Source organism: Sardina pilchardus, chromosome 20 (assembly GCF_963854185.1).
Source record: "Sardina pilchardus chromosome 20, fSarPil1.1, whole genome shotgun sequence".
NCBI classification, from domain to species: domain Eukaryota; kingdom Metazoa; phylum Chordata; class Actinopteri; order Clupeiformes; family Clupeidae; genus Sardina; species Sardina pilchardus.
The window spans coordinates 24,576,161-24,590,728 of NC_085013.1; the positions used below are offsets into that span (position 1 = coordinate 24,576,161).

A 14,568-nucleotide genomic window follows, 5' to 3' on the forward strand; every position below is an offset into this window, starting at 1 on the left:
AAGCTGTCTAGTCACTGTCCCACGCTGGTCTTTATATGGCAAGGAGAATTTGCTTTCTGTCTGTGGCCCTGACACACACACACACACGCGCGCACGCGTGCACACACACACACACACACACACACACACACACACACACACACACACACACACTCTCTCTTTCTCAGACACACACACACACACACACACACACACAAGCGGGGGGCACGCACACCCACACACAGAGAGACGAGGAAGGGAAGGGGGGAGTTGGCTGAGGAGGTGGGCAACACACTGGTTTGTTGTCCTGTACGAATCCTTTTACACAAATAAGAGCTATTGATCCAGACTGCTTATCTGAGAGGCTGGCTGTCTGTCTCAGTGGCAGGAGTGTGATTATCTGTGTGATACCACCTCAGATGGGGATCAGGGGACAGACATTATTGCAAAACAGATCACTGGATTATAGGCAAAGAAAACACAAATAGTCATTATGGCTTCTTGTATTTAACCTTAACTACAAAATACAATTAAATGACGTGTGAATTAATTTGCTGTCGTTTGACTACACAACAACATAACAATCATGATTCTTCTAAGAGGAAATAGACTCCAAGACCATCAACACAGGAATGCTTAGATCAAGGTTTTGACCTTTGCTGACTCCAGGCAACCGAATCCAAAATCCATGACTCCATGTCCAAGACGGATCATTGATCAAAACTGGTCCTAGTTTGTCACTGCGTATTACATTAATCAACATTCACTGCCTGCACGCAGATTGCATGAGGACCATTTTGCCACGCCCTCCATTAAGGAGCCGTGACGTCACGTTCGGTGGCCATCTTTGTTGAAGGCGAACCTTTTCACATGCCATGTAGAGTGTCATTGGAAAGGCAACCCATTCAGAGCTAACCGTGTGGTCCTACTGGAGCAACTTTACGGAGCGGCAAGAAAGGGAGTCTACAGAATTCCATCGGAAGGTGGACAACTGGAACTAAGGTTTGTTTTAATGGATTGTTGATCTACTTAAAATCTATAGAGTCGGTATTGGTTTTAGTTAAACTTTTGTTCAATTTGTTCTGTTGATTAGCCTATGCCCGGCTCGAATTCACTTTGAGGCATCGTTTAACCAAAAAGTGAACGTCGAAGTTGAACTTGTGAGGACCTGAATTGGGAGATCTACATCGTTGAAATCAGGCATTCTCTTTATTTTGCAAGTTGTTTAACCAAATAGGCAAGGAGAGAAAAGCTTCTATTGTCGACCATTAGCGGAGACGCCGATACCTTTCAATGCCTGTTGCAATGAAAATCCTCGCCGGGTGTGGGCGTTTGCATTGATTTTGAGTACCTTGGACAGCGCTCCCGTGCGTTGGTCCTATTCTGAGAAGACACTCAATAACCACTGAAGCAACTCTACTTTTTATTGAACCGGTCTAGTCGAGGATCGTCACAGTTCTTATGCTTTTTTTAAAAAAATATATATATATGTTTGATAAAGCTCTTTTGTTAACCAGAGAAACATGGAATTTAATGCATGCCTGTTTATTTCAGTGATACAAGGTCAAGATTGTAGCTTTTGTTTGAAATTGCGTCTTGCGTTATTGTCAAGGGGAGTTTGTTCATTGGTTATGAATTATAAAACAAGCATAGGCTATTCTTATGCGAAGGGACTAAGGAGCTAAACAAGCTACAGCGAGATCGCATTAATGCATTCATCATGGGAATATGTTGTTTACCAACAGATACGCACATTGTCTATCATCTTATTCTTCCCCTACACTTTCTGTTAAACTTAAGCCTATAGCCTACCACATATTATCTTTTGGAAAAAAATAAACACTTCAACTGTCCAACACTGTCCACGCTTTGTTGCCCTTCTCCGGGACAACGTCGACACAAGCCAATAACATTTAGTGAGCTGTAACATTTAGCTTAATGAAATTGGTTTGCTTTTTTATTCTGAAACTGTGAGTCGCCCCTGTGGCCAACGGCCAATTCTGATGGATCTGTCGAGGTGTATATATCAGATGTTAAGTTTTTGTCGTGTATTACAGAGTTACTGCGCTGTAAACGCTTATACGAGTGTAATAGCTGCAGCTATAATGTTTGGAAGCCTTCCAAGACATTCTCTTTAACAACTAGGCCTACTCCGTGCCAAAGGGGAACCCATTACGCTTTTGAATATACACACTACACAGTACCAAGAGAGACAACACTAGATTGAAGTCTGTAAAGTAGGACTGTATATTTTTGACGTTTTTTTGCGTCTTGTTTGCGCACACCGCCTGTTGGCTCTCATTTTGTTTTTGCACTCTTTAATGCGGATTATGCAGGTTTTATTCCCCGGCGTCTCTCGAACAATCTCCCGGGGCTCCTGTGTGGAACTTTCAGTGTAATGCTCACCGAATAACGCCTCATCTTACTTAATCAGGTCAAATGACCTACCTGACATTTCTCCTTCAGCATGGAGAAGGGTGTTATTGATATAGTGTGTTTGTTTGTTTGTTTGTCTGTTTGTTTTTGGTGGTGCAAATAGAAACAGCTCCATTTTGTCCCGTCTGCGTGGCTGAGGACACAGTAGGTGAGGTACAGGCACAGCGAGACGCCTCTGGCTCTGGTTCAGGCAAAACTGGCCACACCCTCCTCATCAGAGGGTTACATTATGCTCTCAGTTAATGGATTCCATCACTAGTGTCCCAGCTCAACTACAGCACGCCCACTCAGTTTCACCACCCTTTCCCCATACAGACTCTTAAATTCATTCCTTGATTAATTTAGCTTTTTGTTTTTAATAAAATATATAAGTATTTTATATTTAATATAAATATATACATAATCTTCGTAATGGGGCGGCTGGGACCATCACAGTATGTGGAAGACAAACTGGGGAGGAAATTGAGGCCTGGCATACAGTACAGCGTGTGCCTCGGGGTGGGGTTATTGTCATGGCGATTTCAAGACAGCGAAGGTCAGCGTGTTCAGATTTCACTGGATGTCAAGCGACGCAAATGGAATTTATAATGACGACTCGCAGGGAAGCGCATCCTTCCTGTAGTTTGATATGTGCTGTATGTGGAAGGAGCTTTTTTACCTCCTTTTTTGCCTTCTTTTTCTGTATTCTCCTCCTCTCCTCTTCCTCCTTTTATGAAACACTGAGCCATTTTTGCTGATGTCAAGCATGTTATCAAGATATCAGTGACTGTCTAAGAACTCGAATCTCTATCTAGTGATTGTGTGGGAATCGTATTTTTATGGGTTGAGAATATATACTGTCCAAGATTTTATACCACGTGCATAAATGGCAACATCTAACATATATGGACTGATAGATAGAGAAGGGGGAGGGAGAGAGAGATAGAAAGAGGACATATATATATATATATATATAGAGAGAGAGAGAGAGAGAGAGAGAGAGAATTAGTGCATGTGAATGTGTACACAATACACGCGTGTTGTGTTGATGTGTCTTTGTGTATGTTTGCTAATCTACACACCACATGCTAATGTTGGCCTCTCCTCTCCTCCACGGTTTACTGTAACAGTATCAATTGGCCATGCTCAGGCTTCCTCTCTCCCTGAACACCTCAGGCTCGTTTAGCTGCTGTCTTATCTGAGGAAGAGAACCAACGAGGCAGGGGCTCTAACCACCTTTTCCCCTGCAACCTCACTGAACGTAGTCATACGTGTGTGTGTGTGCGTGTGTGTGTGTGTGTGTGTGGGTGTGTGTGTGTGTGTGTCTGTGTGTGAGTGTGTGTGTGCATGTGCGTCATTGTGTGTGTGTGTGTGTGTGTGTGTGTGTGTCTGTGTGTGAGTGTGTGTGTCTGTGTGTGTGTGTGTGTGTGTGCGCGTGCGTGCGTGTGTGTGTGTGTGTGTGTGTGTGTGTGTGTGTGTGTATGTATGTGTGTGCATGTGTTTGTGTGTGTGTGTATGTGTGCGTGCGTGTGCATGTTTGTGTGCGCGCGTGCGCGTAAGTTACGCAAGTGGGCACAGGCCAGGCTGGTAATGGACTGCCTTGTCCAGGCAAGGCGAGGCCTACTCCAGCAGATTAGTAGAGTGGGCTTTATCCCCTCCTGAATGGGACACGTTGGTTTTAACAGCCTAATCCCCTCTGGTAGAGATGATTGCTTTGAATCTCCTGAACGCAGCCATGCCATCCAACTGGTGCATTGACACAAATTTGCCCTCTTATATAATCTGTAAATATATATGAACGTATGAACATATATATACGTATATAGATATAAATATATATACAGTATGTATGTATCATCAGTCAAAAAAACTCAGTGAAGACTCACTGAGAAGCTATTTTTAAATGCGTGTCTCACATGTGCTGTACTGTATGAATCTCCAGATATGATGTAAGAGGAGTGATGCACTGATTGGATGGTGAGAGTTTACATGCGACGGACAAACACAACGGGCGTATCGTTTACAATGGGCTCAGTGCACTGCACTCTGGATGGATCTTTTTCTTTTTTCTTTTTTTTTTTTAAAGAAGTCAAATATCTGTCAAAACGCTTGATGTGATGAGTATTCTGAGTCATCAACTTGAATGGATGATCCATATTTTGACATGTATTTTTGCTGCCCTTACAGATTAGTTGGTGTATATTTTCTTGCAGTCAGTGTTCAGCTTGTTAGGCAGTGGAAGTTGAATTATGTTTATGGATGTTCATGTAAATCGTTTTTTCTTTTTTCTTTATACGACAGTGAATAATCACCACCCCGTATCACGCTGAATAATATAACAAGGAATTACGTAGGCTGGACTAGAGAGAGATGTGCATTTTGCTAATGAAAAATAGATATAAATATATTCAAATATAGAAATAATATCCCTCCGATGAATCTTTCAGAAGGATGCATTTCTTTTTGAAATGAATATGGTATGATTTTGTTTCCAGGGAGAAGTGCCTCTTGACACTGAGATGCATTGATCCCAGACGACAAAGTCACTTTGGTTTAAATGCGCGCGTTTAAATGCCTGTTTTATGGAATAATTGCACGCAAGACAGTCGACTCAAAAAGCATGTGCCATCAGCCATGGCGGCTGGGCTGGATCTTTTACAATGTCACTCAAGTCAATGAGGAGGAGTGGGCCAAATCTATTTACGTTCCAGAGCGGAGTCCATACAATGACATTACTGGAGGATGACAACACGAGTGAGCACACACACACACACACACACACACACACACATACTGCACACGAGTGTCTCTCCTTTGCCTTCTGGGCTTGCTCTTGTGACTTTCTGTGCCTCCCTGCCTCCCTATAGCAACCTGTCGTGGCCTATTTCATGCTTGCTGAGACTCCAGGAGTGTGTGCACTTTTGTTTTCGCTAGAGAGCTTCAAATATTTAGAAGCTAGACAGACTGTGGGCGTTGCTTGTGGGTTATGAAATCAAACACAGGAACAAATCAGAGTCAGAAAATGGCAGCTGATGTTGACCTACATACAACAGTCGCAAGGTACAGCTCACTGTAGTGACGCTCGCTCTCTCTCTCTCTCTTGATATATTTTATTAGGTTATAAATACCCATAAAGTAACTCCCTGGTTACTTTGTATAATTAACAGCTTTAACGTATTGGACAACTCGCTTTGATGATAGACACACACATGCTTTGTAATATTGATAAACGCATGAATTGCATTTAGTAAATGAGCTAAATGAAGGATAACTTCAGGTGATATATAAAATCAACAAAGAAATATGATATTTCTTCTTAGTAGGGGAGGTTTGCTTAGGTTCTGCAATCATGCAATAATGAAATGAAGTGAAATGAAACATTTAAGATAGTTTTTTTTACCCCTGAGTAAATGAGATGTGCATTGCTTATGGATGGCTTGACCCCTCCCGATATAGAATCATAAATTATATGCAGACATGAATTATTCAGGAGAGTGAGATTGCCACGGGGTAGCAGAGGTGAACCCTACGTAACCTACCCAGGTGACCATGGGTCACTGCCACCCCTCGCTCACGGCCCGTGGCAAGAGCAAAAGTAGAGAGTGGATGTTTGCACAGGCATATGGCGACTCTGCCCACTGCATACACACACACATAGCCTACAAACACTACACACACACACACACACACACACACACACACACACACACACACACACACACAGACACACATGCTACAAATAAACACATGCACACACACACACACACACACACACATATACACACATGCATTCATACACACACACACACACACATACACCCATGCATGCATACACATGCATACACGATTACACTACACACAAACACACACACACACACACACACACACACATGCTACAAATAAACACATGCACACACAAACACACACACACACACACACGATTACACTACACACAAACATACACATACAGTATATACACACACACACACACACACACACACACACACACACACACACGCATACCCCCTAGGACAGGATGTGGACACTCGTGCGAGGGTCAGGCCTCAGTGGAGCGCGCTGTGCTGTGCTGTGCTGTGCTGTGCTGTGCTGTGTGTGCTGTGCTGAAGGGGAGTCTCCGCTGATCCAGGGATCAGGACTCTAATGGAGCTAAGCCTGTGGGCGGCTTGGTCGGAGAAATAACCTCAGGCTTTGTGGCCGTCTGTGGCCAGATGGTCCGGCCCAACCTTCAAGCATGAAATCCATATATTTAAATACAGAAAGCACAACTGCCCCGGACTAGATGCCCCGGACACGCTGCAGAGTCAATTATAGGAAGAGGAGGTTTTTTTGTAAACATGTTCACCTTAGTTTCCAATTAAAGGACAACTCTAGGATCTAAAAACAACAACCTAGGGTCTATTTTTGGATGATAACGAATGCAAAGTTTTGTTGGGAACCAAAACTATGTTACAGTAATCGGAGTAGTTTTGAGTAAGACTGGAATGCATTTACCATGAAATAGCATGTAGCGATAGCCTTGGGGGCAAGCTTGTTCAAAGTAAATTGCTATCACTTCAAAGTAAATTGCTATTTTGAGCCTTGCCGCGCAAACTACTGTCAATAGAGGCAATAGGAGGAGAGTTTGGTGATCGATATTATGGCGTGTCTTCTCAAAAGATGATGGCGATCAGCATAATAGTAAGGTCATGCAACGTTGTTCTGGTCCCAAACGAATGCTTACATTTGTTCTCATGCAAATAGGCCGTGGTATCGAGTGTAGAGAGACAGCTAGTCTACATGGTTGTGTATTCTTCTGAGGAAAATAGACCACGTCACATACTGTTACGGCTTCAGATAGCATGGTTGTGCTGCTGTAGGCGCCCACACAAGAGTATGTATTCTTTTGAGGAAGATGCCAGAGTCACTTAACATTCTGGTGTTTTCTGCAGGAAAAGCAGCATCGAGTGGATCTTTCGAAAGGAATCTGCAGATTTGTCTCCTCCGGTAATGCAGTACGATGATGACATATTGAGGAGGACACAAGAGCTACAGGGTTTTTTGGGGCAATTTGGGTGGGTGGGGAGGGGGGGGGGGTGCTCCAGTTTAGACCCTCTTTATTGTCTCCTAGGGGGGCAATGAAAGGCACTCCATGTGGCATCCTTGTGCACCTCAGACCCCCCCCCCCCCCCCCCCCCACACACACACACACACACACACACACACATACACACACACACACACACATCCTCTCCTCCTTCAGAGCAGGGCACGGCCCTCATACACACACGGCACATCTGTGCTGGCACGGAGCACTCTCTGACACAGATAGAGTGGTGCATCCATAATGGTGACCTCACCCTTGCTGGTGAATAATGGATCTCTCCAGACGCAGGAGCAAGGTGGTGCTGGGGGTGTGTGATGTGAACTCTCAAAATGCACTTGACTTCGTCTGGAAAAAAGAAGTCGCTTTAATCATCTTGCTGCTTGTTTTTTTTTTTTTTTTTTGGAGAGTGTAGGGGTAGGAGGGGATTGCATCTGTTTCTCTATTGGAAATGTATTTTCTTTCAAAACACAAGTGGCATATTCACCCTTGTGCAGGGAACATTGCCACCCACCCAGTCAGTAAGCTAATATCTGCAAGCAAAGCAAAGAGCAGAGTCCTTTTGCTCAAACTGAGAACTAAAGGCTAAACATCTCCCCAAATGGTGAAAGTGACGTAGCCAACAGCACAACCAGTACACAGCAGTGAACAAAGTACAACAGTATCTCATCAAGATTGGTGCAGAATGATATTGTTGGCCCTCAATTTAATCATGGCCGTATTAACTGTGTTTTGTGATGTACCCAAATGGAGATTGAGTTCAGATTGTCTCACCCCATGGCCTACTTTTTCAGTATAGTGTGGTGTGTCCAAAGTAAATAGCTTTCTTTGATTGATTGCTGTGTCATATTTCCCTAATAGAAGTATTTCATCACTGACAGCTGATGATTTACCGTAGCCTAAATAAAAGGCCACCTTGCTTGGACTAAAGCTTCCTGCTCAGGATCAGTCTCAGCGATTTTCTGCAGATTGAAGTTTGTCTAAATTACCTACTAGAGTGTAACATTGCCATATGCCATTCTACCACTCTAGAATTTGGTGGGACGTCTTGGAATGGAAATATAGACTGAACATTCTACAGTAAATGTCACTCTTGGGTCTGGTGTGACATTCAGCACAGGGCAAAACTGACAAATGACAACCTTAAGTCAAAGGATTATAAATGACAGTCTGCCGCGAGCGCCCTAAATGATCGCCTAGAATTCCATTAAATGTAATGAATTAATTGGTTAGATGTAATTAGTTTTAATTTAATTTGATGGAACATCTTTCACCTCTACAGTAGCTCTCATAGAGTGTGTTTTGTGAGGAGGTGGGAGTGTGGATCTCTGTCTCTGTCACAGTCTCCTTGAGCTGTGCTGGAGTCCCTCATGCCGGGCGTCTCACCTGCACATGTGACCCTGTCAGGGCGCATCAGTGTGGCGGTGTGGCAGCGTGGCACTGGAGCTCCTTAGGCAGCAGGACCTGTCATCTGCACGCCCACCACTCGCTCACCTTTGGACCATCCAGCACAGCACAGCACAGCACAGCATGTCACACATCACACAGCACGGTACAGCAGAGTACAGCACAGCACAACACAATACAACACAGCGCGGTACAGCACAGCACAGCACAGCACAACGCAATACAACACAGCGCGGTATAGCACAGCACAGCACAGCACAGCACAGCACAACACAATACAACACAGCACAACACAGCATGGTACAGCACAACACAGCACGGTACAGCACAGCACAGCACAGTACAACACAACACAACACAACACAACACAGCACGGTACAGCAAGGTACAGGACAACACGTGTCACATCTTACAGTACACATCACTCAGCACAGCACATACAGCATGTACAGCACATACAGCAGACCATCTCCTCTCCTCTCTTCTCCTCTCCTCTCCACTCCTCTCTTTTCCTCTCCTCTCCACCCCCCCTCACTCCTCTCCTCTCTCCTCCTCTCCACCCCCCCTCACTCCTCTCCTCTCCTCTCCTCTCCTCTCTTCCCCTCTCCTCTCCTCCTCTCCTCTCCTCTCCTCTCCTCTCCCCTTCTCTCCTCTCCTCGTCTCCCCTTCTCTCCTCTCCTCTCTTCTCCTCTCCTCCCCTCTCCTCTCATCCCCTTCTCTCCTCTCCTCTCTTCTCCTCTCCTCTCCTCTCCTCTTTTCCTCTCCTCTCCTCTCCTCTTTTCCTCTCCTCTCCTCTCCTCTCCTCCCCTCTCCTCTCTTCTCCTCTCCTCTTCTCTTCTCTCCTCTCCTCTCCTTTCCTCTCTTCTCCTCACCCATCACCCGTCCTGCTCTCCAACATTACATCACGGCCTGATTTCCCCGCTCACATCATGGACGAGACGAGACCAGCCTGGCTGACAGGGCCAGCCTCACGCCACTGATTAAGTGTTGTTTAGTCTGACTCCTGCTGTTCTACAGAGCCCTTTATGTAAGGGTGCTGATTTGCTGATCAAAGGAGTCGGTGCTAGTAGTCACACCGGGGGGCCTTGGTGACTAGTGGATTGTGGTATGTGTGTGGTTTGGTTGGGCTTGGGACGCCATGCGTCTTCTGTAGGTATTGAACGCGAGCACCACTTTTTTTGCGTCCCTGCGGAACTACAAAAGTAGCGCCGTCTGGGAAAGAATCAGTGAATGCTCGTTGTGTCGACCCTCGTCTCATTATACTGTACGTGTTTACTGTCAAAGAAAGTGTCTTTTTGGTCTCTGTCACCTAATTTGATAAACGTGAGATGTTGGAAGTGTAGCTGGTAAGGAGTCATCTGTCAGGAAGGCTTGTGTGCGTATACGTGCACATGCGTAAGAAGAGTGTGTGAATGTGTGTGTGTGTGTGTGTGACAGTGACAGTCACGTCCCAGCGGAGAGGTAGAGTGGAGTGAAGACGACTGACTGCTTGTCACACTTGTCCTGCTGCTGTTGATGTTGCTGTAATCTGGCTGGGCCTGCCAACACAGGAAGAGGCCAGGTGGTGAGTGGCAGTGTGTGTGTGTGTGTGTGTGTGTGTGTGTGTGTGTGTGTGTGTGTGTGTGTGTGTGTGTGTGTGTGTGTGTGTGTGTGTGTGTGTGTGTGTGTGTGTGTGTGTGTGTGTGTATGTGTGTGTGTGTGTGTCTCTGTGTGTGTGTCTGTGTGTGTGTGTTTATGTGTGGGGGTGGGGGAATGTGTGTGTGTGTTTATGTGTGGGGGTGGGGGAGTGTGTGTGTTTGTGTGTGCGTGGGGATGGGGGAGGATGTGTGTGTATGTGTGTGTGTGTGTGTGTGTGTGGCGAATGAACTCCGGGAAATTTACTGTGCAGACAGAGAGGAGGGGGAGAAATAAGAGAAGCAGAGAGAGAGAGAGGGAAAAAGGGAGCGAGAAAGAAGGAGATGTACAAAGACAGAGAGAGAGAAAGAGAGAGAGAGAGAGAGAGAGACTGTACTGGCCACGTGGCGAGTGAAAGCTAAAAGAGTGACCTGTTCGAAGGTCGGCCATGTCCATATCGCGGGTAGGGCTCAGAGGAACATGCTGAGGTCCCAGAACACACACTGACTTAAAGGGTCCGGCCTCGGGCAGAGAGCTGGCCCATCGCACCCCCCCCCCACCAGTGGACGCATGCATCCCCATTGTGTCCAACACACTTACTGCACCCACCACCGACCCCCCCCCCCCCCCCCCCCCGCATCCCCCCCCCCCCCCCCCCCCCAGGCCACAATGAGCGAGTGCCCTGGTTGAGGCTCGGCGCACGTATGTTGCATTAACGTCAACAGTGCAACAGACCGTAGACACCCCAGGAAAGCCATGCAAAGCCATTTCAATGCTCTGCTCATGTTAAATGCACTGTGCAGTAGCAGCATCTCACGGTACATGTTTCAGCACAAATGCATGTAAAATTCAAGGCTCACACAGTAGACTGTTTCTGAGTCATGGCCTAGAATCTTGGCCTAGATTTATCATGTTTGTTATTCATCGTATAGTAACATAATAATAATAATATATATTATGCGCTTTTTTGGTGCTAGCGTTTTCAACTGAAATATCCAAGCTGTCGTCCGAGCATAAAATGAATAAGATGTGTATGTGTTGCTCAGTGCCACACTTTGCTCAGTGTGGAATCATAATCTTCACTGTGCCTGCGTTCACTGTGGGGAGTTGTGGGTGATATTGGCTTTGAACCTGTTTCCACGGCAGCAGTAAAACAACTCGGGTAGTAAATCAGCGTGTTGGTGTGGACCATCGGAGGGTAATATTTTACCCAGTGGGTAATATTTTACCCAGTGGCGACGGATGAGCTATGGCATCCACCTCCAGTGTAGGAGCACCCACCTCCAATGGCTCTTTGTAATGAGATCCGTGGATGGAGTCAGACTAAGGTATTTGTCAAATGAAGAGAGGAGAGGTTGTGGAAAGAAGAGAGAGGATGGAGAGAGAGAGGGGGGGAGAGAGGATGGAGAGAGAGATGATAGAGTGGATAAATAGAGGAAAGAGAGAAAGAATCAGAGAGAGAAAGAAGAGACAGAGAAGGGAGAAAGAGAAAGAAGAGAGAAAGGGAAGGGAGAAAGAAAGAGGGGTGAAGGAGAGAAAGAGAGAGAGAGAGAGGGAGAAAGAGAGAGAGAGGTGTGGGTGGGTAGACAGTAAAAACAGTGGGGAATAAATCCTCTTTGGGTTGTAGGTTTAATCTCTGGCACGGCGCTCCTGTGGCCCGCCATGATGAAGTGCGGACGGGCGGACAGCCTCCATCAAATTGGATGAGTAGAGCAGCATTGTCTCCCTGGGAGGGGAGGGGAGCGGAAGGACCAGATGCCATGCTCAACAGAGAGAGAGAGAGAGAGAGAGAGAGAGGGGGAGTGAGAGGAGAGGGAGAGAGGAGAGAGAGAGAGAGAGAGAGGGGGTCTAGTAATTAAAGGTATTTTTTTTTCCAGAAGATAATATCCCACTGTCCCCCTGTTCTGTCAGATGTGTGTGTGTGTGTGTGTGTGTGTATGTGTGTTTATTTGACAGCCTCTGTTGAACTCCTTGGATTTGTTGCGTTCCACCCTTCCAGATGCACTTATTCTTTTTTATTTATTTTTTTTAGTTGTTTTATTTTTTTCCCCACATTGGGCAGATAATGCATTTTTTTCCCCTCCGTTAAAAAGAGGAAATGCGGGATTTCTAGATAATCCTCCGTGTGAGGCAGCAGTGCGCTGTTTTAAATGCCCCCGGGGGAGTAACCCTTCCCAGAGGCCTTTGCAGGATGAGTCAGGAGGGTGAAATGGAGTGGGGTGATTTCACTGCCTCTTCTCGACCTTCGCTACTGTGCTGGACCTGTTGTAGATTCAGAAGGGATTTAATCAGACGGAAACATGAACCGACATTCACCTCCCAGATGACCTCTATCAGTACATGAAGGTCATCATGCCATTATCTGTCTTCTTGTAGCGCAATTTGGTTTGTCACTAAATGCTTTCCAAGGGGACATTTAAATGTAAATTAACCCAAATATAGACCAGCCAGCAGCCTAAGTAATGTTGACAAAATGGATGCCCATATTAAAGGGAAAGCCTTGTTCTAGGCTATGTGCATTCCACTAAGTAGACGTGCAGCGGGTGGTCAGATATCTGGAGGGAACCTCTGGTAACATGTAAACGGCCTTAATTGTTTTTTACATTGAATTTCGTTTACACTGATTGCAGACTGAACAATTAGCCTAGGGGAAGGGGAGGTCTAAATTTAGCAGGCCGCTGAAAATTAAGCGTTAATATTTCAGAATAGTCATCAATTCCCCTAGCTCTGGCTTGCATATTTGATTTTTATTCATATTTTATTTTATTCCAGTGTTGGGAACAGTTTCCCTCTCACCCTGCCTCAACATACAGCAAATGTAATCTATTTCTAAATTATGTCCTTTATGAAAACTCTTTCGAATACTGTATAGAGGTCACATGCCTGTGTATAGGTTAGGTTGACAACTTTTTTATCATTGCAATGCATCACAATATGCGTTCACACATAGATAATTGATGGTAGTCAATCTCAGTTGCTTTTCATTATGGTGTTATTTTTTTTCTTTTGGTTCCCCACTTAAAATATGAAGAAATATTTTAGCTGGTGTGGACAGGGGCAGGATGTTTGTCCGTTGACCCCCTAAATTAATTCTAAATAGCACCAAGTCTGAAGTCTAAAATGAGCATTTTCTGGTAGACACTAATGCCTGGTGTCTTGCCTTGCGTAACAGCAGTGATTATCCATGAGCTTTCTCTGTGTACCCAGGCCAGACTTATTATTCACAACATTTGCATAAAACACAAGTGCTCAAATGATTGGTGGTGTTTTTTTTTTTTTTGCTTTTTTTTTGCTTTTTTTTGCTTTCCAACACTGAAGTGCTTCCATTTCGGAGGCCCGTATTATGCTAAAGGGTGGCAAAATTGAATGCATTTGTTACAGCTGCAGGCTGCCTTGTAAGGGAATCTGACAGACGGTCGACCCATTTGCATATGGTGTGTGTGGAAACAGCACGATGAGATTCAGCAAAAGAGTAGGCAGTTCATTCTTTTCCTAAGTTAGAAAACACGGCTTCATTGACGAGCGTAATATATTCTTTAATGTCAGAAATCAGGAGGGCAGCTTTGTCCACAGGTGAGCAGATGTTAGCATCTGAAATGACAGTAAAGTAAACGCCAGCAGCCTAATAGGGGAATTGGTGGTGTGGGAACGGGATTAAGGGTTAAGGCCGACGCCCACTGGCGGCGTCTGACAAGCGTCAAGTGACGGCAACATTTAGAACTCCATCACTTTTAATGGAGCCAAGCCCACCGACGCCAAAGTTTAGAACTCCCATTACTTTTAATGGAGCCAACCCCACTGACGCTAAATTTTAGAACTCCACTACTTTTAATGGAGCCAACCCAAATGACGCCAAAGTTCAGACTTTTTTTCTATCTCTTGGGCGTCAAATCCGTCAAAGACGTGAATGTCGTGACCAGTTGGGCGTTGGCCTTTGGACTGCTTGGCCCTTGCATGTCTGGGTGGTTCTCCCTGCGTCGGCGTCGTGTCTCAACCCTCAGTGGATTAGCTTGGCCAGCGCGGCAGATAAAGCTGGTGTCCTCAGAGGGCAG

General features: G+C 45.4%; 1 protein-coding gene across 1 annotated transcript in view; it reads left to right on the top strand.

The window, feature by feature from the left end:
- The first annotated feature begins 836 nt into the window (after positions 1-836).
- Positions 837-14,568, top strand: part of snap25b (synaptosome associated protein 25b) — a 34,308-nt gene continuing 20,576 nt past the window's right edge. The window contains exon 1 of the mRNA XM_062523675.1: positions 837-981. The gene's annotated coding sequence lies outside the window, so the exon portion shown is untranslated. The remainder of the gene's footprint in view (positions 982-14,568) is intronic.